Here is a 27,199-nt window from a genome sequence, read left to right on the forward strand (position 1 = left end):
TACCTTTGACAGTGTGTTTTCTGATATGCAGATTTTCCGATATGCAGATTTCTGGGAAATATTCCTGTGTATGTTGTCCAATATCAAGTGTCTATTATGTGATGATGCAATAGTTAGCTAGTGCTGGTGGTGAAATGTCAATGTCAGCTAGCCAGCTAGTGAGGAAGATAGCAAAGGAGACCTACTCTTAGCCAAAATGAAGCCAGAAAATGCCTTATGAACAGCAAAACTCAGGAAAGAAATTAGGAAATGGGCCAACAGAAAAAGGTAGCTAGGTTGCCAAAATTTAATTCTGATTTTAAAAGCAGTCGCCAAAATGTCTGGCTGATCACTACAGCAGGGATATAACGAACCTTCCCTGCTCAACTGCTGTCATTCAAGGCCTGTATAAGAGATGAGATTGTTCAACACACCTCAGTCTCCCAACTTGCAAAAATGCTTACTGCGGAATACCTTTCGATAACTTGTAACGTTACTTTTGGTCAGGTTTGTAACCTCCTGTGTTGCTGTTGTTTCTGCCACTGCATGTCAGTCGCAACAGTGGAGCACTCATTTTCAAAATTAAAATTAATAAAGAACTATGTGAGGAGCAGTACATTATAGGGCAGGAGAGATTGAATGAACTGGCTACACTTTCTATTGTGCAAGTCAGAACCTGAAAGCTGAATATGAAGGAGAATTGTTTACAATTTTGCGCAATGCAAAGCTAGCCAAATGCCCTTCAAATGAATGGGTAGACAAAGTGCTTTTCAAGGGGATTGGTTTTGGATTTCTGAGTGTTGTAGTTTAAGTTATCTGCCATGCATCTCAAATTGTGTTTTTGATTTGTGTGAACAAAGCTGCCATTCTAAATGGTAATGCCTTGGTCATGAAAAAGTGTAATGGTAATCAACATGCACTTCTGTGCATTTTTAAAAGTGAAAGCACTCGTGAACAAAGTTGTAGGCAGGTGGTAGATGAAAATGTTGATAGTCAAGTCTCAAACTACCATTGTCAAAAAGTCTAATAGCTTTTTCACAGTAATGGTATTCAGACTTTTCAGAGGAAATTCAACAACTGAATTACTTATTCACTTATTTCAAGTAAAATTGTTTCTTGGAGATTTTTCCGCTCCCCATTCTATGCTCCCAGGTGCTAATGTTGTCATTATTTGGCTGGATGGCCAAGTGCTCAGATCCTGTCTAGTCGTGCTATCCGCCATTGTTTGGAATATTGTTCAGCTTTGTGTCTAGACAAATATTCTGTTTCATGCATGCATATTTTTGTTTACTTTATGATCTACTTGGCCATATTGATTTCATATTGCCATACTGCTCACAATTTGTATTACTGTAAATAGGTGTTTTTCTTTTCTTTTTTCTTTTTTTGTTGCTCATGTCAAAATTCCCAGCCCTCAATGTCTCTGTCCTCATCCTCTTGATGGTAAAGCAACATCAGCCAGGAGTTCAATGACTGTATTCCATTTTCAGACAATGTTTCTGTTCAATAAAAAAATGAATGTACCAACCCTTCTGTTTTAGCTTACAGGTCATGAGACATGCATGGTAATTGTGGCACCTATATGGTTGTAAATGTACCGGTCTTCCTCTAAATGTTTGTTTCCTTAATAATACTAAAATTTGTTATTTTAATTATTTATTGTCTAACAAAAAAAAAGGTACTGACAGCACCACAATTATGTAAAATGAGACCAGCTTGCAGAACATCCCAAAGGATTTAAAAACAATCTGGATTTCAGTTTGCTATAAACAATCCCTTTAGTTTCTCCCTGTCACCATATATCACCTGACATGATTTTGCTCAGTCATTCAATTGACATGTATTTTCCTTCCAATGATGCTCTTGAAGGCATATAAATTAAATTCCTTATTTTTAATGTATGCTTTATTCTTAATCACTGCCTGTCTCTTATAACCACAGCTCTGCATGACTAGATTTCTATATAACCTAGATTTTGTATCTTCACTGTGCCTGTTTAACACATCTTTTCACCAAGGGCTTATATTTTCCTTAATCCTTTGTCTGTACATTTGTTTTTCATAATCCTTTGTTCCAGCATAAGACCTTGGAGATGAGTTACAGACACATAGGCCCTTGCTTTCAATAAATCAATCAATCAGTCAGGCTTTATTTATAGAGCACATTTCATACAAACTTGGAACACAATGTGCTGAACACAAAAAATATAAACACACTAAAAGGAGATTTAAAAAACAATGAAAAGAAAAAAGTAAGGAACAAAAATCAGGTGATTAATCAAAGTCAGAAACTTGAACCACGACAAAAAAATTGTTTCTTTGAGCTAATCGTTTTTCAGTGTCTGACATTTGTATTTATTGATCATACTATTTACAAAACTGTTGGTAGTATTGCCAGATTCAAACAGAAAGCACTTCATTTGCGTGAAAAGTCTAAAATGAGATGTCACACTTAGGCTAGTTTGCTCAACATGATTAAATTAAAACATATTGCTCCTAGGTGTTTTCAAATATTAGCCAGTGGCAAAAAATTGTTTTGTTTAGAACACCAAAACATTTTGTAGATTTCACCCTGTTATTTCATCCCACTTCTGTTACAAGTGGCATAATAAAATTATAACAACATTAATTTATTGTTATTTACGATTTGGCAAGTTATGGATTTTTAAAATGTATTTATCTATTTATATCGGAACGCAGTAGTGTAAAAGGCAGATTATGAAATGTCCTGTGTTCCAAAGACGCAGCATTCCATTCTGGCGACAGTGCGACCACTGCAATGCTTTGCCTGCCATAACAAGAGTTAGCCTTGTGTTGAGACCTACCCTGCTTACTGTGCAATGTGCACGTGTGTATATGCTACAACAGTTGAGCCTGGTTGTGTGCACATGTGTGGTTTGGGGTGGGGGGTTGTTAGCTGTGCGCACATGAATAAAGTTTCACTTGGGTTGGAGGACTTTGCCTCCTGTGTCTTTGTCTGCTGAGCTGATCTCACTCCGTGGAGGTTTTCCCAAGTACAATCTTCTGCAGGGTGCAGTGAAGGACTCTTACCCTGCTTCGTATATACATCATCCCAGCATTTGGCCGATAAGAGTCCTTCATTGCACTCCAGTGCCTGTCATCTGTTTTGTGCTGCCTTTCTGTTTAAAGTGACCTGCTCTGAAAGACGGAGACATTGTTTCTCTTTTAATGTTTAGCAGTAGTGGAGGATTCTCTCACCTTGGGGACAAACTGCATTAGTCTTCAGCTATTAGAAACTGGGTCACTTTGGGTTGGAGAAAATAAAATCTGTGGGTACTCTTCAGCACTTGGGTATTGGATTTGAATACAATGCACAGTACTGTTTCAGAGAGACTTCAGCTTTTAGGGCGAGACTGCTGTACAATTATTACGTGGTTGCTAGCCAAAAGATGCTATTTGTTGATGCTGTTTATGGCAGAACCACTTTTAAACAAGTAAAAATAAAATTGGTGATTTAAAGTCCTGATTTTTAGCCTTTGTTTGGTTCATGTTTGTACAACAAAAGCAGACATGACCATATTTTATTTTCTCACAGTAATCCCAAAGCCTTTAATTTAAAGTGTACAAGGTGAAAAGTTTAAAACTCGTAAAAATTCTCCAGTCACGAGTATGAAACGTTTTATTTAACACGTTACAATTTGTAAAGAAGGAACAGTTTGTAATTTGCTTAACCGCTTCAGTATTACGAACTGCATTACTAGCTGTACTTCAGCATTGAGATGAAAAAAAAAAAAAAAAACCATTCAGATTCATACTCTGAATTCAACCTCTGAAATGAATCATCTAGTTAGTACCCCCTGCCACCTGAGCCATGGCCATTCAGTTGCTATAGAACTATAACAATATCAAACTGCTGGATTACTCTTCCAAACTGCTGGATTCCTTCCACAACATTTGTTCTGCACTCTTGCGGGTATAGTATAGCTGCAGACTTTAAAAGTTCTAAGTGACTAATACTAGTGAGCTGAACTGTGTCAAAGAAGACAAGACACCTTGCTACCTGCTGTCACAATCTGGCGAAGTGGACGGTTCTATCACAGTCAGCCAACCAAATTATTCCAGTGTAAATTCATATTAAACAGGAATACTAATAAACGAAAAACTATAGCACTCACAATGCCTTTGCTCTTAGTTTGAGACAACATATCATGCCAAAAACAACAATTAGATACTTTCCTACTTGGCTGTATAGAACAGCACTTGTGGAATTTAAGGTAATTTTCTGTTTTGAATAATTTACCCTCCAATGTGGAACTGCCAATTGTGTCTCAAAATGGAAACGGAGCCAAATTTGATGTTAACACAAAATGCACCTCCGAACGCCACAACTTATTGTGAAATAGATACGTACTTCATTCAATCACAGGCACCATAACTGAAAGCCAAAACCATCATGAATGTAAGCAACTAGGAAGTAAGCATATCCAAAAAAAAAAAAAAAAAAGACAGGCATTAATTAGGGAGCTCATTGTCAATATTATATTTGTTTTTGTAAATCGCTCATGAAAACATTTACAGCTTATAATGCATTAAATATGTAGTTAAACCATAGTCAAAAAACATTCTAGCATGGTACACCCATCAAATGAGCACAAAAGGAACTTCCTGATCAGTGGTTTTACAGATTAGATGACCAAAATCTCACTAGAACTGCCATGACTGTCTCGTAGTTCAAGGATGGAAGACTCTTGATTAGATTGTAAGTGCAGTAATTTGGAAACTCCTTGAATAAACAGCATGGTGGATGCAAAATAGACCTCCAGCTTTGAAGATGCTCTCAATTTAATCAGGTCAAGGGTGTATAATGATAAAATAACCGTCTGTGTTCTGTGTACGAACTTGTCAAATTCTGAGGTTTTGTGAAGCCACGAAAGATGGACAACTGTATGAGAGAGTTTGGCCAATCATAATACATTAATTATAAAATAAAATAAGCAGGTATCTATATAATCAAGAGCACGACAGAGTATTTTAAATAATTGTAAATCTGTGGCTCAGAGCACATGCTTATTTAATTGTTTAATCATTAATACCTTGACAATACATTTCACACATTTTTTTCAAAGTTTTAACATTTTAAATGTGTAAGGCACACACGTTCCTTTTGTACGATTGTTCCTTCATTTTAGGAAGGCCAAACCATTTGGAGCCATCTTCCCTGTTGGAGGGAAATGCAAGGGAAATGGACTGTGAATCTTTTAAGGTAATATTGTCACTTAAACTGCACGTGTCCAGCAAGCTCCAGCAATGAGTCCAAGACTTTTATTAAATAAGACAGCTGAGTACCTGAGCAGTTTTGCTACTGATGGGGCTTCCCTTTAATGTGCAATGGCTAGGACTTTGGACAGTATTTGGCACCATTTCAAAACTTCCCAAATGCTAAGACTGATGCAGATCCACTGTTGTTCCCACGAAAACTTCTCTCTTTTATTGATGTCTCTCGCTGTTAATTTGGACTCCTTACCAGCTGATCCAGACTAATTCACACATTGAGTCTTATCATTTCTCTGGGGAATAACACAGTGAATGGTGATTTGAAATGACTGGATATGGATAGCAGGTAAAGGTGTCCCTGCCACAAAGTCTCACTCCTTTTGCTCTCTTTTTAATCAACAAACATTTAAAGGTTTGACAATTGACAGATCAATTTTTTGTCCTAAAATGGTTTCTATGCTCTTGAGAGTTATGTAGTAATACTGTTTGCAACCTAATGGTCGGTAGGAACAGTCATAGGCCTTAGTTCTAAATGAGTTATATCCAATATCATTAGGGGGCCAGCAAGCCATCTAAAATGGAATGAATGTGATTATTTAGTCATCTGGCCACAAAGCAAATGCATGAGCGGTTGAATCCCTGTTTATGTCTCAGTAAAACCTGTGGAAATCAATCCGTATCGCGGCTCAGACTTGGGAGTAGGATTAAACGGGGAACGGGAGTCTAATCCAATGTATGACATCGATTAACTAAGGGGAAATCCCATATGTTGGATCGCTATTATATAGTGAGTATTAAATTTATAATATGCTCTTTTAAAGCATGTAATTCACTCAAATAATTTAGATATTATACAATTTCTCCTAGCCAGCCCTTTGGTTTAACTGGAAAACTGTCAATTGTCCTGGCAGTAAAAATGAGGGCATCAGCTGAACACAGCTAATTGTGATTCACCTACGCATCTGAAACTGCATGGCAGGACCTGATTCAAGCTCAGTTTCTCTTGAATCTTGTGCTTCATAAGAGAACACATGCTTGTCTGTGCTCTTCCAATTAGCAAAGGTTTGAGCGTTGGTATATACGTAGGATTGGGAATTCCAAACAGGAGAAGAGGGGAAAGAATAAATACAACATTAATTAAAACGCATATAATATTTTTGGTTTCCTTCTTATCATGCTTAAACCGTTACAAATTTCAGTTGGAAATGAAATAACCTTAGGAGTTGACATGTTAATTACTGAGATGTTTCAGTAGAGGTCTGTAGAGATTTCTTCCTTAATTATCAGAAGTTCATTCTTAATTATTTGAAGTAACATGGGACATAGAATATGTGCCACAGCGTGTCGAGGGGCTTTCCACATAGTGTGAATTACAGTATTCTCCTTTAGGTTTGCTCCCCACAGCCCTCTGTTAAGTCAGAGATGCCAGGAGAAAACACATAAGAGACCCAGCACACTGTCAAGCCACTGTCTGTGCTGTCAGGACACAAAACTCTACTAATGATGCATTTTTGGAAAATGCTCGTGTGAAACAAGTGTTGAATGATAAAATGATATTCTTTCAAATCCATAGACAAATATAAAATGTTTTGAAAATGCATAAAATGGGTGCACATGATCCAATCATTTCCTGAGGCTCATGATACAGATGTAGTCCTCCAGAATTTCACGACCAAAAATCTAAGGTAATCAGCCAGTTCAACATTAATAACGGTTTACACATATATACATTGGGTATATGTATATACATACATTTTTTTTAAATTACAATTATAAAAATACATTTTTTAAATACACGTAAACCCCCATATTACAAGTTTCAAAATTAGATTTTTGTGCAAGTCTTTTTAGAGCAGCTATGTGTGCTACATACCTGCTTGCCTATTAATTTTCTAATTCTAGAGACAAAAATCAGAAACTCCACTGAGTTGCCTATCAAGAGCTTTCAATTTCCATTGGTGCTACCAGAACAAATATTTGCTTTCATTATACTCTGTTCATTAATATTTCTAACATTAAAACAATAAAATGTCAGCGATACAACCCTCAGAGTTATGGACTGACCTGCCACCTGAGCATGGAATTAAACCAAGAACAGCATAAGCCTTATTAAAACTGTAGTCTGTATTATCACTGTTGCCAAAAAGTAATTTAAACGAGAGTGAGTTAATATTATAGTGGGGAAATTTACTGTGGATGATATAAACAAGGAGGGGGGATGTCCTAATGAGATCCGGATTACCACTAGTTTGATTCACTTTTTTTCCGATTTAAACTAAGGCCTGGATTAACATTCAGAATTCAGTGATCACTAAAACATGCCAAACTGAGATTGTCAAACAAGTGCAATGTTTGCATTTACATGTAGGTCAAAGTTAAAGATATATTTTCACTGAATACAGGTCTAAGATTGATCCCAAGAAAATAAGAGCACCAGCCTGAAAAAAAAAAAAAAAAAAATCAGGCAAACAAATAAGCCTGAATTGAAATCGGTGTATTGTGACAACACGTTCAAAGTAACAGGCATTTCAGAGCCCTGGATGCCATTCCCAACTCATTCATATCTCTGCATTTATTTCTCATTCCAAATGCATTTTTATGCAGAACAGTTTGAAGCCATAATAATATTCTATCAAAAACCATTTTCTCTGGCCGCAGTCAAACACATCCAGTGCAATAATGTTGCAATGCCGTCACTTTCCACCGTTATTCTTTTCATTGGGTTGAGTGTAGGCGACAACTGGTTCTGAAATTGCCACTTTAAAGATGTTCTTTGATTGTTGCACTGACGTACTGAATTCCTAGGCTTAAGTCATAGCTACGCTGTAAGATAGGTTTATTCATAATTTTAGAGGAAACATTCAACTATTTTGGTAGGGTAACATCATGGTATGCGCATAACGGCCTTTAAGTTAAACTTACAGCTTTTTTTTTTTTAGTTGAGACCACTCAATTCCTTCAGTAAAATATAATTTGTCTATTAGTTTATACATAAAAGATAGTGGTTTTTATTTTTTTATTCCAATTTGTTATTAATTTATTTTGAAGACAAGAATTATGCAAATGATCACTGTTACAGAAGTAGGTGCAAAGGTATATATGGTACACATAATGTGATATATCAGAAATGCATACACCACCTGTCAAAAATCAAACATTGACCGAATTACTACTGCTTGTAATTCTAACCTCCAAAATTGAAAACAGTATATCAAAATCATTGTTGATATAATTTGACATTTAGTGTCTTCCCTTCCCCAATTGTGACAATTTCCAGGCGCGCACATTTCTTTTTTTACCCTTTTAAAAATATTTGTTGGCAGAAGGTGCAGTACAAAAGGCTAAAAAGGTCAAACAAGTCCCAGCTAGAAAGAATGAATAATGAGAGAATCTGGGTACGAGCACCTCAGGATCTTCACAGGGTTGTGATCCAGAGAGTCAGCAAAGACTTAATGCCTGTCTGCAAAAAGCAAATCACTTTTAAACAGAGAATACTTTAGTTTTCTGCTGCCAAATCTCACATGGCTGTAATGTGAAAGAAAAACCATTTACGTCACTTACACGCACATTTTAACAGCCATAAATTACGATCATAATTTGCGGTCGCATCACGTTGAAAGCAACTCAAAATTCAGCATGGTCATGTAGGGCTATGGAGAAATGCTGTGAATCCATCTTATCCAATAGGCCTCACTTTGTTAAAAAAAATAAATAAATAAATGTTCTTATTTTGTGAAGAACAATTTTAAGAGACACTCCCATACACTAATTCGTTTTAAACGACACTTAAGCATTCAACTCATTTCATCTGACTACCTTCATTGTAGTGTGCCAAAAAGAGCCTAATCCAAAGAACAATAGTTCATGCAGAATAAAGGCAAGCAGCTTTGAAATTGCCTTTTTATTCAATCATAGGCGTTTGGTGCTATGAGTTTTATGCATAATTGCACTGGTGAACACGAGTCATCACATTACAATAGCTGACCTCTAAGCGTCTCCTTTTTGTGTGTGGAGAAGATTTTAGGCCTACATGCTATTGGCTTAGTGTCAGGTGATCTGCGCTCTACACCCTGGTAGATGTGTGTGGAAAGGCAGCAGGACATTCAAAAACAGTCTCAACTCAACACATTTGATGGAAAGAGGTGCCCATTGTTAAATACAGTTCTTTGTCAATTATTCGGAGCAAAATGAGGAATAGCCCCTTAATATTTTAAGGATAGTTTCACTCCACTGTACTGCCAAACATACAATGTCTGCCATGTATTGCCAATAACTAATGAGGCTTTAGAATGTGTACTTGAATTGTGATTTTTGTTTTTTAACCATGGAAACAATACAACAAACATGTATTCATCTTAGGTTCATTATTCTTAGAAATGTATGTTCACTAAGTTTATGATGTAGCTTAAAATATGATGTCCACCTGCTATTAAAATCATTGGGCAAATTGAGGTTATGCACTTTTTAAGCTATTGTCACAAAGCTATAGGTATAGCAGTATGAACATTATATAGCACAGCTCATGTGGTACGTAAAAAAATTCAGTAAAAACAAACACATTTTCTGAACCCATAAAACAAACTTGTCATTAAAATACAGGTGGTAATGAACAGTTACCCCCACCCCCCCCCCCAGCAATTGAGTTCAATTCTATTTATAAATTGCAAATGGGCAAATGTTCATCCGTCCATAAATGCAAAACTATTCAATGCTTGCTTTACTAAGAGCTGCGTACACAGATAGGACCAGTACACTGTGGTTTGCAATAGCATTTTAAATCTACTGTATATCTTAATCTGCTGCCATGAATACCCTGAGGCGTATAAGATCATATCCCTGTCAGCTGGATTATTGTATATGGAGACTTGGAGACTTTCAATACTAAGCACAGCATTGAATGTAATAGAGGGTTTGAGATTAATACATTTTTATGCTGATTAACTCTACATATAACATGTCATCACAGTTAATTCAATCTTTATCAACACTTTTTAAAGGAAGATTAGGTCAGTGGAATAAACAAGGACACATCCAAGTTTACTTTTCCATAAGCAAATTAGCATACCAAAATTGGAGAGCTTTTTTTTTTTCCTTGCACCTGTAAAAACCCCAACATAAATTTGAAAGTTTGTCTCCAGCAGAATAGAATTGTGGAGGTATAGTTTCACACTTGAAGTGTCAAAAAAGAATCAAATTATTTTATCACTTGCTGGCTTGACAGGCCAAAAAAAATAAAAAATCAGTAGACAGTTGTCTCTGGCCAAGAAAGACCAAGAAGCACTGTGAAGCGTCTGGGCCAAGGCCAGTGTTAAGCTCTGCTAAAGGGCAAGATGTGCTTTGAAAGCCTCCAGAAAAACTTGAAAGATCATAAAAGTGACCGTCCAGGCCCTCCAGGCAACAATATGGCAACAGTAAAACAAATAAAAACCGTCTCTGTTCAGGCGATGCGCCACTCAAACTAATCTCTCTCTCTGCTGCTGCTGTTTTTGGTTTTTTTTTTGGTTTTTTTTTCTTTCTTCTTTAAAAAATGTAAACTTGGTTAGCTTGAGAACCAAATATGAGATCATCTTTCTTATATATTCCAGCTTGAATGACCTATTGTGTACTTGTAACTTCTGTGTCTCCAAGATAAATGCATTAAAATACCTTTTCATTTTCATAATTTGGTATTTCCCCAAGGACTGTTAAAGAGGAATGTGGTGTTAAGGACATAGCATATATTCCATTTATGCTGAGCCTGTATCGGGTCATACAAGTTAATGCAAAGTTTCACTGCCTCCACTGAACCTGCATATTATTCCAAAATTAACCTGCACTCTTGTGCATCTGATTAAGGAATCTGTTCTGCTCACCTTTTCCATTGCTGCTTTAAATGAAAATGAAATGTAACGTATAAGATTCCATGATAAAACAATGATTCTGAGGGAGGGGAACCCTTCAGGTCTGTTATTAGTATTCATCCTTGGGATATGCAGAAAGATCTGAATGTATTAAAACTAATGCAAATGACCATACTGCATTTTGGAATAAAAGTTTGAAATATTAATTTTTTTATTTAGATCCAACAAAAATGAGTGCTTTTCAGATCAGTGGGTCTGATAAATGCCTGAGTCTATCATATCAGTATAATGAGTTTGAATCACAATTTCCTTCTGCTCACCTGCAACCAATGAATATATTTAGAATAAATCTCAATAAAAGCAGCATATAGACAGATCATGAAATGGAAGGCAAAGAAAATCTTGTACATATTTCTTCTAGTGCATTGTAGTTTTTCATATAAATACTGAAATTCTCCATATTTAAAGAGACAGTCCTATAGTGATGCAGTTACAAACAGCTGTAACTGCTCTTTATGTTTAAACATAAGGACTGGTTTACTAAACATGTGAATTATTAGTATCCATCTCACAGAATGAGCAAGTTAAACTGGGAAATGAGTGTTCGCATTCATATTATCCATGTCCTTCTGGTATAGTTAGGATACTCAGAACCACAAAGGCAGTTGGCAAATGCATTTTAACAGTGCTAATGCTACTTGTGCGAGGTACAGGTGGATGGGTAATGAGCTGAAGGTTTGATTCTGGACTGGCTAATTGGGATGTTATCCACATTCCCATTTCATCCTTATTTACTGTGTTTGTAATACCTGCCTTCTGCCGCTCTCTCTTGAATGTCCACTATGCCCTTACAGTAATAAATGACCTTTGAAGTCTTATCTATGAATATTCATAATTATAGACAAAGGTTGGTCATTGATGTTTTGTGGTAAAATTATGCTTAAACTAACTGATGCTGTTACACTGGGACACGTCTACTAATTTATGAACAAAAATTGCATCAATAATAAAAGCTCTCAATCTCTTGGGTTTTCTTAAAATATAATTTCTCTTGACAGCCACATGTGGTTATTCTCTAAGAGAACTGTATTTTAGAATATCATTAGACCTGTCAGAAATAAGCTCAGCCACGTATCACTCAAAGCTGATGATTAAAAATGTATGTCTTGAAGTGGTGGGTGGAAGTTCCCATGTATTTAATTGGTCAGCACTGTACACTTGAAGTCACACTTTCAGATGGTCCTGCCAATGAAATTCTTTAGAGGCCAAGAAGGTGGTGAGGATCAATGTGTTATGAGGAGATCTGGCACGACTGGCCAACATTAAGTAAAGTAGCATTCTGAATCACATTCCAGCTGAAAAATAATAGGCTTATGTGACCTTACGGTTCACATAAATGTCACTATTGGGTGATGCTATGCCTGCCATCCTTTTTAACTGACAGTTTAAAGGGATGGTTTGCATTTTTTAGACATGTGTCCATTGAGTTTCTCTCTGAGTTATGTAATAAATTGGGGTACATGTCAGGCTCAAGCCCTCCTAATTTGAGTATGCAATGCTCATTCTCTGTTAGCCATTAGCTTTGTTAGCAAAATGGCTTTTATGGGAGCTCAGAATCATCACCTGACAGCTATTTAGCAAAGACACTATTAATAAAGCAACCTTAAATAAACACTTTGTCATATGCATTTATGCAAGCAAATAAACATATCAAAATGTAATCAACATTGCAAAAACAAATAAACAAACAAACAAAAAACAAGTTTTTTTTAGTTCATTTTGGGACTACTTGCCTTATCAATGGAAAAGATACGTTGTATAGCTACTCTTGCTAAATGCACTTACGGCATTGCCACTTCTCAGGGTTGCCTGATGACAGGTGCACCACAACTTTTCGTTCACTGTTTCCCCCGTCTCAATGGCTGATATAGAATCAGTAAGTTATGTGCACTCTCCTTTTGCTCTTGTCCTCTCGATCTCTATAAGCTCCTCATCTGCATATTCGGTTTCAAACTTGTAAAGCTCAGCATCAATTGAAATGAAAGCCATAGCAATCATTGCTACTAGAAATATTCAAACGCCCCTCCCAAAATTTTGGATCACTAGCTAGCTGGTCTGTGTAAAATGTCAACTTTGTTTACAAAAATGACGTTATGGGCCATTGCCAAGCAACTGATAGCATGATCAGCAGTCATGCAACCAGGAGCAGAAATTTATAGCATAACTCATGGTGAGAAACTCGGCGGACCGGAGTCTAAAAAATGCACACAATCCCTTTTAAAACTGACAAGGTGTATTTCTTGCACTGGTACAACCATCGGGAAACTGTTCAACAGAGGGGGAATTCATTACTGTACAGGGTCTTTTTGAAGTATGATACTAGAATATTCATTTTTACAGACCTCTTCACCCTTGGATATCATTTGTGAATCCTTGCTTAATTTACAGTCAGTACATATCCCAGAGACCTATTAAGAATCAAGAGCGTGTCAAGAGAAGATAATTGTTTACTCTTGAGTAATGTGAAACCATCTCAGAGACTGACTTGAACCAGATGACCCTCTCTGAAAGTTTATTATACTGATGGTCTTTTGTTCACCCTACCCTTTTTACACAGTTCTTTGTTTCATCAGTAGTACTTTGATTGTACTGAAAGTATAATTTCAGAAGTATGATAAATGTATTTGTACCCAGTTATAAAATAGGTATATTGTGGCTAGTATGTCAGATTCACCTTTTCAATAAGAGTACTTTATTCACATATTTTGTTTCTAAATAAGTCTAAAGTTTCTAAAATAGCATTTGTGTGTGGAGACCAACTCGGCATATTCTGTCCCCCGCCCCCCCTATAATCACCCACAAATTAAAAGGTCTGCTTTTACCAGAACACCTTTGTGTTCCTGCAAAGATCAGCTTTTTCACTGTGCATTGACCAGATCATTAAAGCACTACTGTGCCCTTTATTTGGGCCCAACCTTATCCCAAAGACTGATCGAGTCCTTATTCCACCCACTCTGTGCAAACACGAAATGTCAGACCTAATCCTCAAGCCATCAGTGCAGGCCCTCTAACTGCAGTAATTAGTGGTAAGCAGTTAAAGGAAGTATACAATTAAGGACCAGCTGAAAAGCTTGTTGGCACAATGGTTTAAGTCTCTAAACAGGAGGTTTATAATCTTGTGCAAAGTGAATATGTAGATCCAGGTTTTTGTTTGTGGCCAGCACTGAAACACCTGGGGCTTAATCAATTGGCAGAACGCTCTGCAATGTTAGTCAATCCGAGGAGGATGATCACTCAGAAGGGATTTCTGCATTTGGAACACACTTCGGGGGATGTCTCATGGTCATGTGATGGGGTGGTAAAGTTGGTTCTGCTGTTACGTGATAACGTATTGCAGGGAAACTAAGCCTGGCTACAATTGGCTCAAGTTGGTGCTCCAGAATGTGCCTCTCATTAAGCTTAAGGTCTTGATTGAAGACCATGGTGAGTTCATTATTTGAATCAGGTGTCACATTGCTGCGATAGAACAAATGTTTCCACTGACTGAAGGCCTTCTCGGGTAAAATTGGAAACTCCAGTGATACGTTAACTATTCACTTACTCATTATAATGTATCCAAATCTGTTGAGTGCTGAATAAGTGAATTCAGACAATCCTATGTCAACCTCTTGGTGTTAGAGAGCAGAACTACAGGTCAAAAAGTCAGGAAAAAAATCCTAGCCATAACCGAAATCATCTTCTGATGGAAACTATCCTCCATGAACATGTATGTGAATAAATATGCACAGGTTTCCTCGATACTGAGTCTCCATAATTATCACTAATGAGATTTGTGTGTGTGTGTAGGACAGAGTTTTGAATGTCCTGTAACTGTCTACACACAGGGAAGAGTAAATTTTGACATGGAGGATCGAACAACTCCATTTTTCCATTCTTCAGCCCAGAGCCGTACAGATACTCAACAGAACATTCAAGGTGAAATGACTGCAATGGATTCGAGCAATGGCCTCTTTGTGGACAAAAAAGGCATTACCAGCACTAAAATCGAAGAAAACAACTTTTGGGTATTTTACCTACTTCAAATGAAATGGTGTGATGAAATGTGCCATGTGATATGTGCTGCAATGCTCAGATGTTGCTATATTGGGACAGCCCTGCAGTATGTCACCATACTAATGCAATACCAATGGCCACAAAGCACAGTGCACTTCCTTGTCTTCTAAAAGTTTATGGTGTTCAGTTTGTCGTGTGTAGCAAGATAATCTCGATCTACCCATTTTTAGAATGCAATCACAATAACAAACCTTTCCAGTCTGTAGGCGTACTTCATTAAGACTATATCAGCTGTCTGTGAAGATATGTATTAAAACTTCCATATACAGAGAAAAGCTGAAGGCTAGGGAAATGGAAAGTGCTATATTTATAAGATACACATAGAAGCCTGTGGGAGAAATGCTTCAGGTACACAGTCACAGGTGGTGGAGTAGGAGAATCACAGTAGACACAAATTGAGGTTTATAGCTGCCAAAGTCTATAAGGAGATATAAGGTGCAACTTTAATGATTTGTGTGTGCCTAGATGAGTATTTAAAAAAAAAAATAATAATCATTTACATGTATAAATATATAATGTAATTATTCTGGTTTACTATTCTGCATTTGCTATTTAGAGTTAAGTATATTAATTCAGCAATAAGACTTACAAAATCAGTGAAAACGTGAGGGCAAAAATGAGCAATGGAAATGACAGTAATGGTTTTACGTACCAGAGCGTATTTCATTTGAAACTATTGATCTTGTGTTACTGAGTGAAGGGCAATCTCTTCCTTTCCCTCCTCACACATTATAAAAGCACTGACAGTAACAGTGAGCAGGTTGCATCTTACAGAGGAATGTCCCTGAGGTTGGTTCTAAATAAAACAATTAAAATGAAAAGTTTCTGTTGCTCATTGCATTGTCATTTCATGTTTAAATTCAATCTATGCGCATGTTAAAGCTAGCCTAACTGGTATTTGCTAACAACAGTTTTGTGAATGCATGTGTGGTATTAAATAACACCGAAGACAACCTTGACAATATAAATTCAGTACTTAAACCATCATTTTTTCTTATTATATACTTTAGCATGAGATAAAAAGAGCTACAAAAGGAGGTCTCGTTTGATGAGATCGGGTTTTCTGGAGATGTGACTGAATTTTTGAATATTGTTTTTGTAAAACAGTTTTTAGAACAGACCTTAGTTCTTGACAAATGTTGCCCTTTTCCCATCACAAAACATGCCCTCAACCAGGAACTGTTCTATGAACTGTTATATTTGTGCTGTCCCTAACCAAAGTGCTTTCTATAAATTTACATAGGTTTGACTATGATGGTGTTTAAATTATAAATTCATAAAAATATGAGACATCTCAAGCTTAACCTCTGATTTAGCCCTAAAACGTGGGAATATATTTCATTCATTATTTTGACATGACTCCTACACCATTATGTACCTTGACAATGACAACTTCTCTCCCTATTGAAATATAACATTACATAACAAGGAGTACACTTAAAATTTGACAGCACCTCTTCAACAAATGCTTACTTCTGGCCAGGTAGCCATCTCACAATGCATGCATAATGAATGCTTGGAGGAAAATGGCAGCCTGCTGTTTCTTTTGTCTGTCCCCAAAACGAATTTGCATCTGAATCTCAGAACTGATGGACCCACTGTATATCTAACTTTCAGATAACACTGTCTCAAATGAGTTGATTCAAGATATTTACACCAAAGATGATGGCAAGTTTAGGTTAAATTTACTACAGCTTTTTGAATTTACTACAGCTGTCAATTTTTTTTACCATTGTTCCCTGTTTATTTATTAGCACTTGTGAAACTGATAGCCAGGGCCATATACCCAGAACATTACTGGGATTTTAATACAGCAATACAGAAATAATACAGAAATATTCAATATATATTATCTTTTTGTCAATTCAAAACAATATAAACAATATATAGTTAATGGTTGGCATTTACCTCTGCTAGGTCCCATGTTTTTATATTAAAAATCTATAACAAAGGCTTGGGGGGCATAAGCCATGTTTATCTTTGAAACGTCCAAATGAAGCAAGGTTTTCAAGCAGTAGATTGTTGACACTATTTATTGTTTTGAACAGACATTCTTTATTGTTCATCTTATTATAATCAAAGAAAATGTCTAGACAAAGACATAAAACAAATATAGATGATAAACAAGAAATAGAATCACAAAGCAAGAACCAAATTTACATTGGTTTAGTAATTGTTTATGAAAGTCATCTCTCAAGTGTCATTACTCTTACCAAAAGTATAAAATTGGTCAATTTGACCCAAACTGAACACAAGGGTTAATACCACTATTTTAAAAAAGAATAATAAAAAAATCAACACTAACTAACTTTTATTAATTTCAGACATGCATTTGCACCTTATAAGATGAATGTACACGCACTATGGAAATGGCTCACAGCCAACCAGTCTCTGCTCTCTCATGTACTCTGTGCCTTAGTAATCTCCATCTCAATCGTTGCATGTGAATCTGCCTCTCTGCATAGTGCTGTAATGCCCGTGTGTGAGGCTTGTCATATCCAAGACGTATGGCTATGCAGTGCAGAACACAGCACATCACAAAGACTGCATTGACTGAAGTGTATTGCAATGTATCATCCAAACCACCCAAACATCTGAAAAAAACATTTTTAACATTCAAATGGCTTGCTCAGTCATTAAGCTAGCCCTGCCAAAAGCGTAATTAAAAGCAATTTCCCTGTGTGTTCTGGGCTAATGTATGGAGTAAGTAGCCCAGATTTTAACAAATGCATATCTTATGCTAAGTGATGCAGAGCTGGTCTCCCACCTTCCATGTGTCTCTCATTCAAGTAGCTATTAACTTGAACTTGGCTTTGGACTGAATAACTGAACACAGCTTGTATTTCAAACAGTCAAACTGAAATGAACGATTTCTCGCATCTGTGTTGTGTTCATGCATTCATATGAGTGGTGCATTCATAATGCCTCCAAAATAGCAGAACCTATGAGCCCGCATTTGAGTTAAAATCTGGTCTGGGTAGGTTTAAACACAAACACATTATATAATACCATACCTTCACAGATGAATGATTCTACTTACACACTCCCTATTGTGCTGCCCAACCCATGTTGACACAAATAGATTTACTGCAGACCTCAGAAATACCAGACCTGGCATGGGTGAAAGGTGCATTTGCGCTATAATTGTCACCACAATAGGGCCCTACATGTGTATGTAAGGATTGACATAAAATCCAAAAGCCTTAGCATAATGCACATACAGCAGCAACCAAGGCATACAATCTCATCTGTTCTGATTATTCTGTTTAATCAGATTGTATATTGTCATTATAATCCAACAGAGAGAACTTTCCAGTGTTACACAGAACATTCTAATTCATACAAAAGTCACACTTTGAAAACAAAGATGCCACTGGATAGCAGCAGTCTAACTGAATATGACCCATACCATCACAGGCTTCATAATATATAACAATTATATAAACCTGAAACTGATTCGCTGTGAAAAAGGCAGCTAAATCCCTTATTGGAGACATTAAATGCCCATATTTATGGAGGTTAGAAATATTCAATACCCAACTAACTGTGAATAAATCCCAGGTGCCACCTGGCTGTTGGAAAAAACAGGATTTCTTTACAATCTCTCTCTATCATTGGAGAGCAACAACAATTACAGCAGAGCCTGCACTGCCGTAACTGCACATTTAAATCTATTAGGTGGCTGCATTGAGGCCATTGTGGTCAGCATAATTACAATCAGATTAATAGCTTTGTTGCTGAGACCCATACCGTATGACACCAGTCATATTACAGTATGAATGTAACTCCCAAGCGCTTTTCTATAAAACTGACAGGCTCTGTGTTCCAAGTTCAAAGCTGAACATTGAATCCCCCCTCTTTTTTTCACGTCAGCCTATGTCTTGTCTTAGGATTTTAAAAATTTCAGCTGGTTGGAATTATTTTGCCAAAGATTTCAGTGGAGATGTATGTGGTTTTGATTGGCAGACTTGAGCAGGTCTTTCATCAGCAATTCCTTGCACTTTGTTTGCCTGTCTCAAAAAAAAAATCATGACTGGTGCCTTCTCTACAGCTGAACCAGGGAGCAGTGTGAGACATCCATTTTCTTTGATAATATCTTATTGATGTGTCGGTCATCAAAAACATTTCCCAACAGAATTACAACAAATGCTGATGGTAGCCATTTTTGTACACCATCAGCCATTGTCAGAGTCAGTAATAAGACCGTAAGTGTGAACATTTCACCGTTGGCTTATTGTTTGAATTAGTCTTGAAGGAGGTCTCCATCTAGTGGCACATAATGTGCCACTATACACCTTTTTCAAGAAGCCTGTTAAGTGCTATTGATTTATTCATAAAAGCAGACTGTCCCCACAACTGATATGCAAAGACTCCTTCCCCTCAAGCTATTACATTTTCCCCTTAAGATAGACTTTTTCTATTCTTTGTCCCATTTGGGCTTCTGCAGATGCAGAGAATGGTTGCTTTTTACTCATGTCACTGACTTATTTATATCTATTCTAATTTATATGTATATGAAGCTTGTAACGAGACTGAAAATTAAAAACATTGAAAAGTATGATGTACATATACTGTGTACGGTATATCGTTTTTGAGCCAAAAGAACAGCATTTAATTTAATTTTTCTTGATAGGGACCTTCATTTAACTCACAAGGTAAAAATGAGCCAGAGGGGTAGTTTTAAATAAAACATAAAATAAATGCACGATCATAAATACTCAAAAAATGATTTTGGTTACTGTGTTACAACAGTTACTTCAACAATGAATTCTGAACTTAATATTGCAGTGAGTGAAATAAAATTGCAAAAAAAAAAGAACTGTTGTGATAATTGTACCTGAAATATATCCCTATCGTTGCTGTACCTACAATTATTTCATTATATTTAGATTACAAAGAATCTACAAGATTTAATTTTGTCATGAAAGCAGGCAGCATGAAATATGTCTCTGCAGTTGACCACCCCCGTTATCTGACTCACAAGGATGAATTATTATCTCAGAGCCCTGCTTCAGCTGTCCCTGTTGACCCTGCTTCTGTAGCATTAGAGAATTACTCTTCCGTTTCCATCTCATATTGTTTTGGTAGATCTATTTCCTTCTTGGTGATGAACTTTGATAAGAACTGGGCAAGAGCAGGACTGTGCAATGAATCAGCTCCAAGCCTGTGCAAGGGCAGCGTGCATAGGGTAATGGACTCTAATATTTAAGCAAGATATACATAGTGTGAGTGTGTGTGTATGAAATATTATAAACAATGAATCATGCTTCTACATCCCCCATTTAGGCAGAAACATGGCTGACACACAACATGGATATTATGTTGCATAAGTGCATACTGTACCCTTGGTGGGATTGGCAGTGTTTGTAGTATAGCATTTTATCTAAGTTTAAGACTAGGGGCCAAATTTACAGGGACAGTAATGAGACTAATAGCGTTTTTTTATAATAGCGTGCTGCATCGGATGTTTGCACTGGCAAAATGACAAAAATGTAGCATCCCTAAAATTAGAATGTTGGGATTAATGCAAATGTATTAGGGCGTTCTGATGTTAAACCTCAAAAATATGGGAGGAGAGGATGGAAATTTACACACATGACCTGCTAGAGCTAATGTATCAAGGCTGGTGACCATTGTGGCACAGGTAATTGCATGTGTTTTATTAACATCTGCAAACAGCAGGTGTTAACCAGCAAAAGGTCAGCATGGCCATTCTTAAGGTGAGATATCGTCAGCGTGTAAGAGTAGCGGAGAGTCACCATAAATGTAAATGTTTTTGGATTTTCCTCATTCATTCAGAAAATATTCACTGTGAATACAATGAAAGTTTTCTTCAAACAGCCTTGCCATATCAGTAGTCATTAGCCATTTCACTTGCATTCATTGCTTGATCGGATTGGATATACTTAAAACCAAGGTACACACAGTCTGAGGTTACACTCATACCACCTAGTCAGTATGTCTGTGTCAGAGGTGCAGAATAATTGAAACAGGAAATGAAAACACCCTATACTGTACGGACGCAGGTTTTCTGCAAATACTGATGTTAGTCAAGGAAACTCATTTCCAGTGGTAACGTGAGACCAGCCATATCTTAACATTATGAAGCATGAGGCTTTATTCATAAAAAGAACTGTGAAGCTTGACGCACAGGCAACTTTGTAACTTACTAGGAAGTGAGTTGTGGTAACGTCCAGATCGATTAGGAAAGCTGCTTTTGTTTCTTAACAGCAAGCATATTAGCTGAACGCATATAACTTTAAACAGTCAATTAAAGAAGTCTAACATGTTGGTGAGAAATTAATTTCTTTAATAAATATTAAACACCATTTTAAATGTCTGTGGTCTCCCCAAAGAACACAACATGTAGATGGTTTTCAATATAGCATCCCGAATCTCCAAATCTGAAGCCAACTGATACCAACTGGATTGCACATGTACAAACTTGAAATGGCTACGATAGCTGCATACTACATAAAGTTACTGACCATGTTGCATTTATAAAGCATTTATGGTTACTCTCCTGTGTTTGAGAAAGGAGAGAATCTTTTAGAATCTTTTTTAAAATGCATGCCTCCATCTAGAAAAGTTCAGAGAAGGTGACTTTGGAGATGGGCGGCTATTAGGTATGGAATTAAACAACCTGAAATATTAAAACTGTTCTGAATGTTTTACTAATGAGACATGTTAACATTTAAAGGTGACAGTGCCTATCCATTGCTTCCATGGAACTAAAACTATGTTGCTTTCCTGCCATCTGACAGACTCATCCTATATACTGGCAGAGCATTCAAATGAACTCACCGCAGCTGTGCTTATTCACATGACCAGTCTTAGTAAATACTAAATTGAAAACACTTGGCGACACAGAATTTTGCGGCACTGGCAGTAATTTGTGGCATGCTTAGTAAATATGACCCTAGGTGTCTAGGTAACCTAGACAACAACAAAGAACAATTAAGAAGAGATGGAAAAGGAGTGGTCAAAAGTCATAAAAATCTCCTGACATGCATAGAGTTACCATATGACAACAAAAATATATATTTATTGGGATGGCAGGTATGACATCTGTTAAGTTACAGCTTGGCAGGGCATGCCCCATACCTATGCAGCACCGATACCACGATTCTCTTCAAATGGCAAGATGAAAAAACAGGGCCAAGTTACATGAAATTTAGGAATCATTTGGTAGCATTGCTTTTGAATAAAGCTAGTTTTATTAGTGTAAACTAAGATTGTATGTTGTAACTTTGCCTCAGTCTCAGCAGGCCTAGACTTTGCAAGTTCTAGACAGTGATTTGTATTTGTGAGTAGCTTGGCATTTTTTGTATGTTGAAAACATTATTATTTTCATTTATACCATGCATATGTCCAACTAGCAAATATCCTGGAAGTTATAATATTGCCAGTTACTTATACACTTAAAGCATTATCTTTCCACCATGTTTGTACTTCCTACAACAATTTATTAAGTGTTAACTAAATATACATGGATTGATAGTCGATTAACATTCCTATTTTGATAGTATGGTAATGTATTTTGGTGATACCGCTTAAGGCAGTCAGCCAAAGTTTAAAAAGTGAATAGGAGACACATGCATCTTTCATCAGAAGTAATCAATAGCAATCATGCTGCTTAACCAGTTGTGTTGACATCCTGCCAGTTTTCTCATCCCTAAACTTGCCTGGCATGGATTTCTGTAATAAAAAAAAAAGAAAGAAAGCTGTTCGCGTGCTCGCTCTCTCGCTCTTTCTCCCACTCCCTCCCAAAAATCTCCATCTATTGCTGTTAACCAATAATAAAATCTGAAATTAATTTATTTTTTTTTAACTCTAAATTGCTTCATGACAAATATGTAATATCTTTATGGTTTTGACTTAATCAGGGCACAATTCAAAGCCATTGCATCCCTCCTGATGTTCAAGTGCAGATTCAAAAGGACACATGCTCATTTGAAACATGGGAAGCATTCTGTGTACGACATCTCAATCACCCTTGTTAGTAAGTTAGTATCGATGAAGTTCTGTTGAGTAGCATCAGGCACTGTTTATGCTAATGAAATCCTCATGTAGATTTTTCTTGTGCTCGTTTTCAGCTGCAATGACATTTGGAACGTTTTTTTTTTTCAATGTTTATGGTCGTATGGTTTTGGTAGCGATAGTATCTTGGCACCATATGAACTAGACACCAGGTGTAATACTCATCATTCTGCAAAAGGTGAGAAATTTGTTGCGCTTCGGCAGCAGAGTCACAGTATATTGGTAAATCTATCAGATGGCCCAGCGAACCTTGGCTCTCTTTGGCTCAGTGTGCAGTGCATCAATCACTGGTGCGAGCATAGCCACCGCTTCCTAATACAGAAGTGAGTTCTGTGAAAACAGTGCCTTGTGCATCTCTCCGGGATATTCTTTAAAAAAACAACGTAGAGGGTAGAGCTGAGCTTTCCGAAGTCTCAGACGGTGTGAGGCGTTATTTCCTCTGCTCGAGGGGAAGGTATATCAAAATGTGAGTCCTTAAATGAGTCTCCAGAGAGACGTGAAAATGGAGCGGATGGTTGTCTCATTTGCCCGATGACTGCAGATTTCATAATTCATAAGGCTGGTGTTACCTGTTGGAATTAAAGTGTTATAAAATCACGACTGTGAAGATGAGTCATATGCAGTGCATGTTTTTGTGGCTCAGTAAACCACATCCTAATAAGGCATCATGGTAGATGCTGTTTTCATCTTGCAGAGGATTCTGGGATTCTTATGTGAAGGCTGTTTTTGAAAATTTTAAAGACTTGTCAGGCAAATTTTTGTGTGTGTGTGTGCGTGTATATATATATATATATATACACTCACCGGCCACTTCATTAGGTCCACCTGTTCAACTGCAAACTGCACCCGTTAATGCAAATATCTAATCAGCCAATCACGTGGCAGCAACTAAATGCATTTAGGCATGTAGACATGGTCAAGACGATCTGCTGAAGTTCAAACCAAGCATCAGAATGGGGAAGAAAGGTGATTTAAGTGACTTTGAATGTGACATGGTTGTTGGTGCCAGACGGGCTGGTTTGAGTATTTCAGAAACTGCTGATCTACTGGGATTTTCACGCATAACCATCTCTAGGGTTTACAGGGAATGGTCCGAAAAAGAGAAAATATCCAGTGAGTGGCAGTTCTCTGGGCCTTGTTGATGGCAGAGGTCAGAGGAGAATGGCCAGACTGGTTCGAGCTGATAGAAAGGCAACAGTAACTAAAATAACCACTCGTTACAACCGAGGTATGCAGAAGAGCATCTCTGAATGCACACCACGTCAAACCTTGAAGCAGATGGGCTACAGCAGCAGAAGACCACACCGGGTGCCACTCCTGTCACCTAATGAAGTGTGAGTGAGTGTATGTATGTGTGTATATATATATATATATATGGATGTGTGTGTGTGTGCATGTGCACGCTTCTGTGTTTGAACAGATTGGTTTTATTTTAGCTATTCATGCAGTTTTTACATGTGTGTTTGTGCATTTTAAGTGTGCATATGTGTGTGTATGTACTGTATGTAATGATCCAAAGTTTGTGAATTGCTCACATTAAAATGCTTCACAGACAGTATACCACACAATTACAGACAAACCTCTGTACCTGTATGCTGCTTATGGGCTTATATGTGGGAAAACATAGGATTAGTAAACTCATCTATAAAAATAAGTCTTTTAGCTGCACAGAATTCATAGCCTATGCTTTCTGACACTGGATTGTTATGCTTTCTATACACTGCATGGGTCATTTTTAATTATGATGCCTTTTACATCATGGTCGATATACTGGATCTGACATTACGCACCACAGAAGAACCCAAAAGGATTATTCAGTTTACAGGTTGTCCTTCTATCACAAAGTGTTTTCCAGTTGAACTCACTCAATAATACATGGGGTTTGGAAACAACTTGATGGAAAGGTTACCCTTCAGTTTTCTTCAATTGATTTTCAGGTTGTAGGGTCAGAGGTGAAAGGTACAGACCAGTTTTTGCAGAATTAATTTCCAGCAGCAGGCAATGTGGATTGGATTGGCTACCCTTTTAATGTCAGTATCAGCCTAATAATTGCATTCAAAAGCCACAAACATAAATGAATCAATAAAATACCTGCCACTGATGACTATTAACAAATAAAGAGGCTCATGTTAAGAATTTAGTTTTTTTAAATTATTTCCAATTCCTTACTAATACGCACTCAGAATACAAGTTGCGTGTGTGCATGTGCATGTGCACGCGGGCGTGCCTGCGACACAATTTGTATTCTTAAAGCATGCGATTAAATGCATGCTATAAAATGTCCCTTCAGGCCCTTAGAAGCCTGGAGGTTTTAGGGGAACAGGGCACCGTTTTTCTTCAAGAATTGACAGTTTGGGTATTTATAATTCTTCAGCTAGGGTCCACCTATGCAATCTCAATACAACACTAGTAGGAATTAGTAACACCTTATTTACAAAGTCCATTTCCCAGCATTAAATTTATTTAAGTTTATTTTCTTATTTAACATTGTGTTTTTCAAATTGACGTGCATATGGCCACCCACCAAGCACTGTTTCATATCTTATCTCCAGGCTGGTGGGACATCGTGACTCAAATTGCATCCTGTCAAGAAAAGCAGTGAAAACATGGAGAGTGAACACAAAGCAATCAAACTGCTGTGGCACAGAGACGATGGGCATGGAGAACAACACCAGCAGAAAAATATATAAATATTCCTGCCTGTTACACTGCTGACGTGCTGGCAGAGTAGCTATTGTTATTCTAATGCCTGCCTTCATCATTATTAAGAATGCATACAGGCACTTGCATGCATGAATGCATGTACACACACATGCTCATGCATTAATCTGGATCAAGATTTCTGTGAGGTGGAACTAGGGTTGGTTATTGAGAGCCAGTTTTGAATTGGAACCGGTTCAAAATTTCTAAGGACTAAGGGAATTTGTTAAGAAATGTATACATGACGAATCCTCTTATCGAATCCTGAAAATTACGAAATGACAATTTATCTGACTAGTGGACAGTTGTGGCTGGGTTTCACAAACGTATTAAACTTATTTTGCTAGTCTGTGTGATTCTTTGAAATTTCAGGTCAGCAGTCAGCATACTTGTATTTGTGAAGTAAACTTATGTAATTGGGAAATGCAGTTTGAATCTTTTCTGGATTGCCATGCTTTCTGCAGGCCTGAATCCTGAATCCTTTCACTTTTATTCTGCTGCACTGTTCCTTGTGCTTTATGATAATTTCTACCCCATGTAGTCACGACAACCTTTCACAGTAATGGTTGAGACTGGTAAGATCCATATCCTAGTCCAATTTACCAGAACATTGGTTATATTAAATTGAATTACTTCTAAGTAATTGGTTTTTGGAGAGGAATGCACCCTCAGTTGAAACAGATTTCTATCCATATTTGAGTGCGTAAAGGATTAATTGACTATCTTCCAAAAGATGGTCATATAAAACCATGCCTTGGGTTGCATGAGGAAAAAAGCTGCATATAAACACACAACTTAACATTTCAGTTGGAGGCAATACTTGGTCTATTAAGACTTTCTGTAAGCACATCAGTTTAAATTCTTTTCACTTTAACAATCAAAGCAGTCATAGAGATGAATAAAAGGACAAGCAATGCAGTAGAGAATAAATGAATAATCTAAGGGAGGGAATTTTCATCCCAAGAAACCTCCTTTCAGAAGGGATCATTTGTCACATTAAAGAAATAATAATAAATAAATAATAAAAAGATATAAATGGTAAAATTGTTGTGCTCAGTCAAAATTACTTTCAGCAAGATGCCCGCAGGTAAGTGGAGTAAACGTATGCATTGAGAAGGTGCTGTCTACAAACCTGTCAAATCTACAACTAAAAATTTTAAAATTATTTATTTGACAATTCACATGGTGAAAAAAGAAAATCTGAACAGCACATGATTTAGCCTGTTGCTAACATCACAGCAGTGCCCAATTTAACAAGAAATATGAATGAATGGAATGTTTATAATTCCAAAG

At 37.0% G+C, this 27,199-nt stretch overlaps 1 protein-coding gene and 1 long non-coding RNA gene across 2 annotated transcripts in view; one reads left to right on the top strand and one right to left on the bottom strand.

Annotated features, from left to right (window-relative positions):
• Window positions 1-27,199, bottom strand: part of csmd1a (CUB and Sushi multiple domains 1a) — a 499,342-nt gene that overhangs the window by 293,789 nt on the left and 178,354 nt on the right. The gene's annotated exons all lie outside the window — the stretch shown is intronic.
• On the top strand, window positions 14,624-15,987 carry LOC135244827 (uncharacterized). Its single transcript, XR_010327063.1, has 2 exons — window positions 14,624-14,819; window positions 14,938-15,987. It is a non-coding gene; the product is annotated as an uncharacterized LOC135244827 (long non-coding RNA).

Source organism: Anguilla rostrata, chromosome 18, assembly GCF_018555375.3.
Source record: "Anguilla rostrata isolate EN2019 chromosome 18, ASM1855537v3, whole genome shotgun sequence".
Lineage (NCBI taxonomy): Eukaryota > Metazoa > Chordata > Actinopteri > Anguilliformes > Anguillidae > Anguilla > Anguilla rostrata.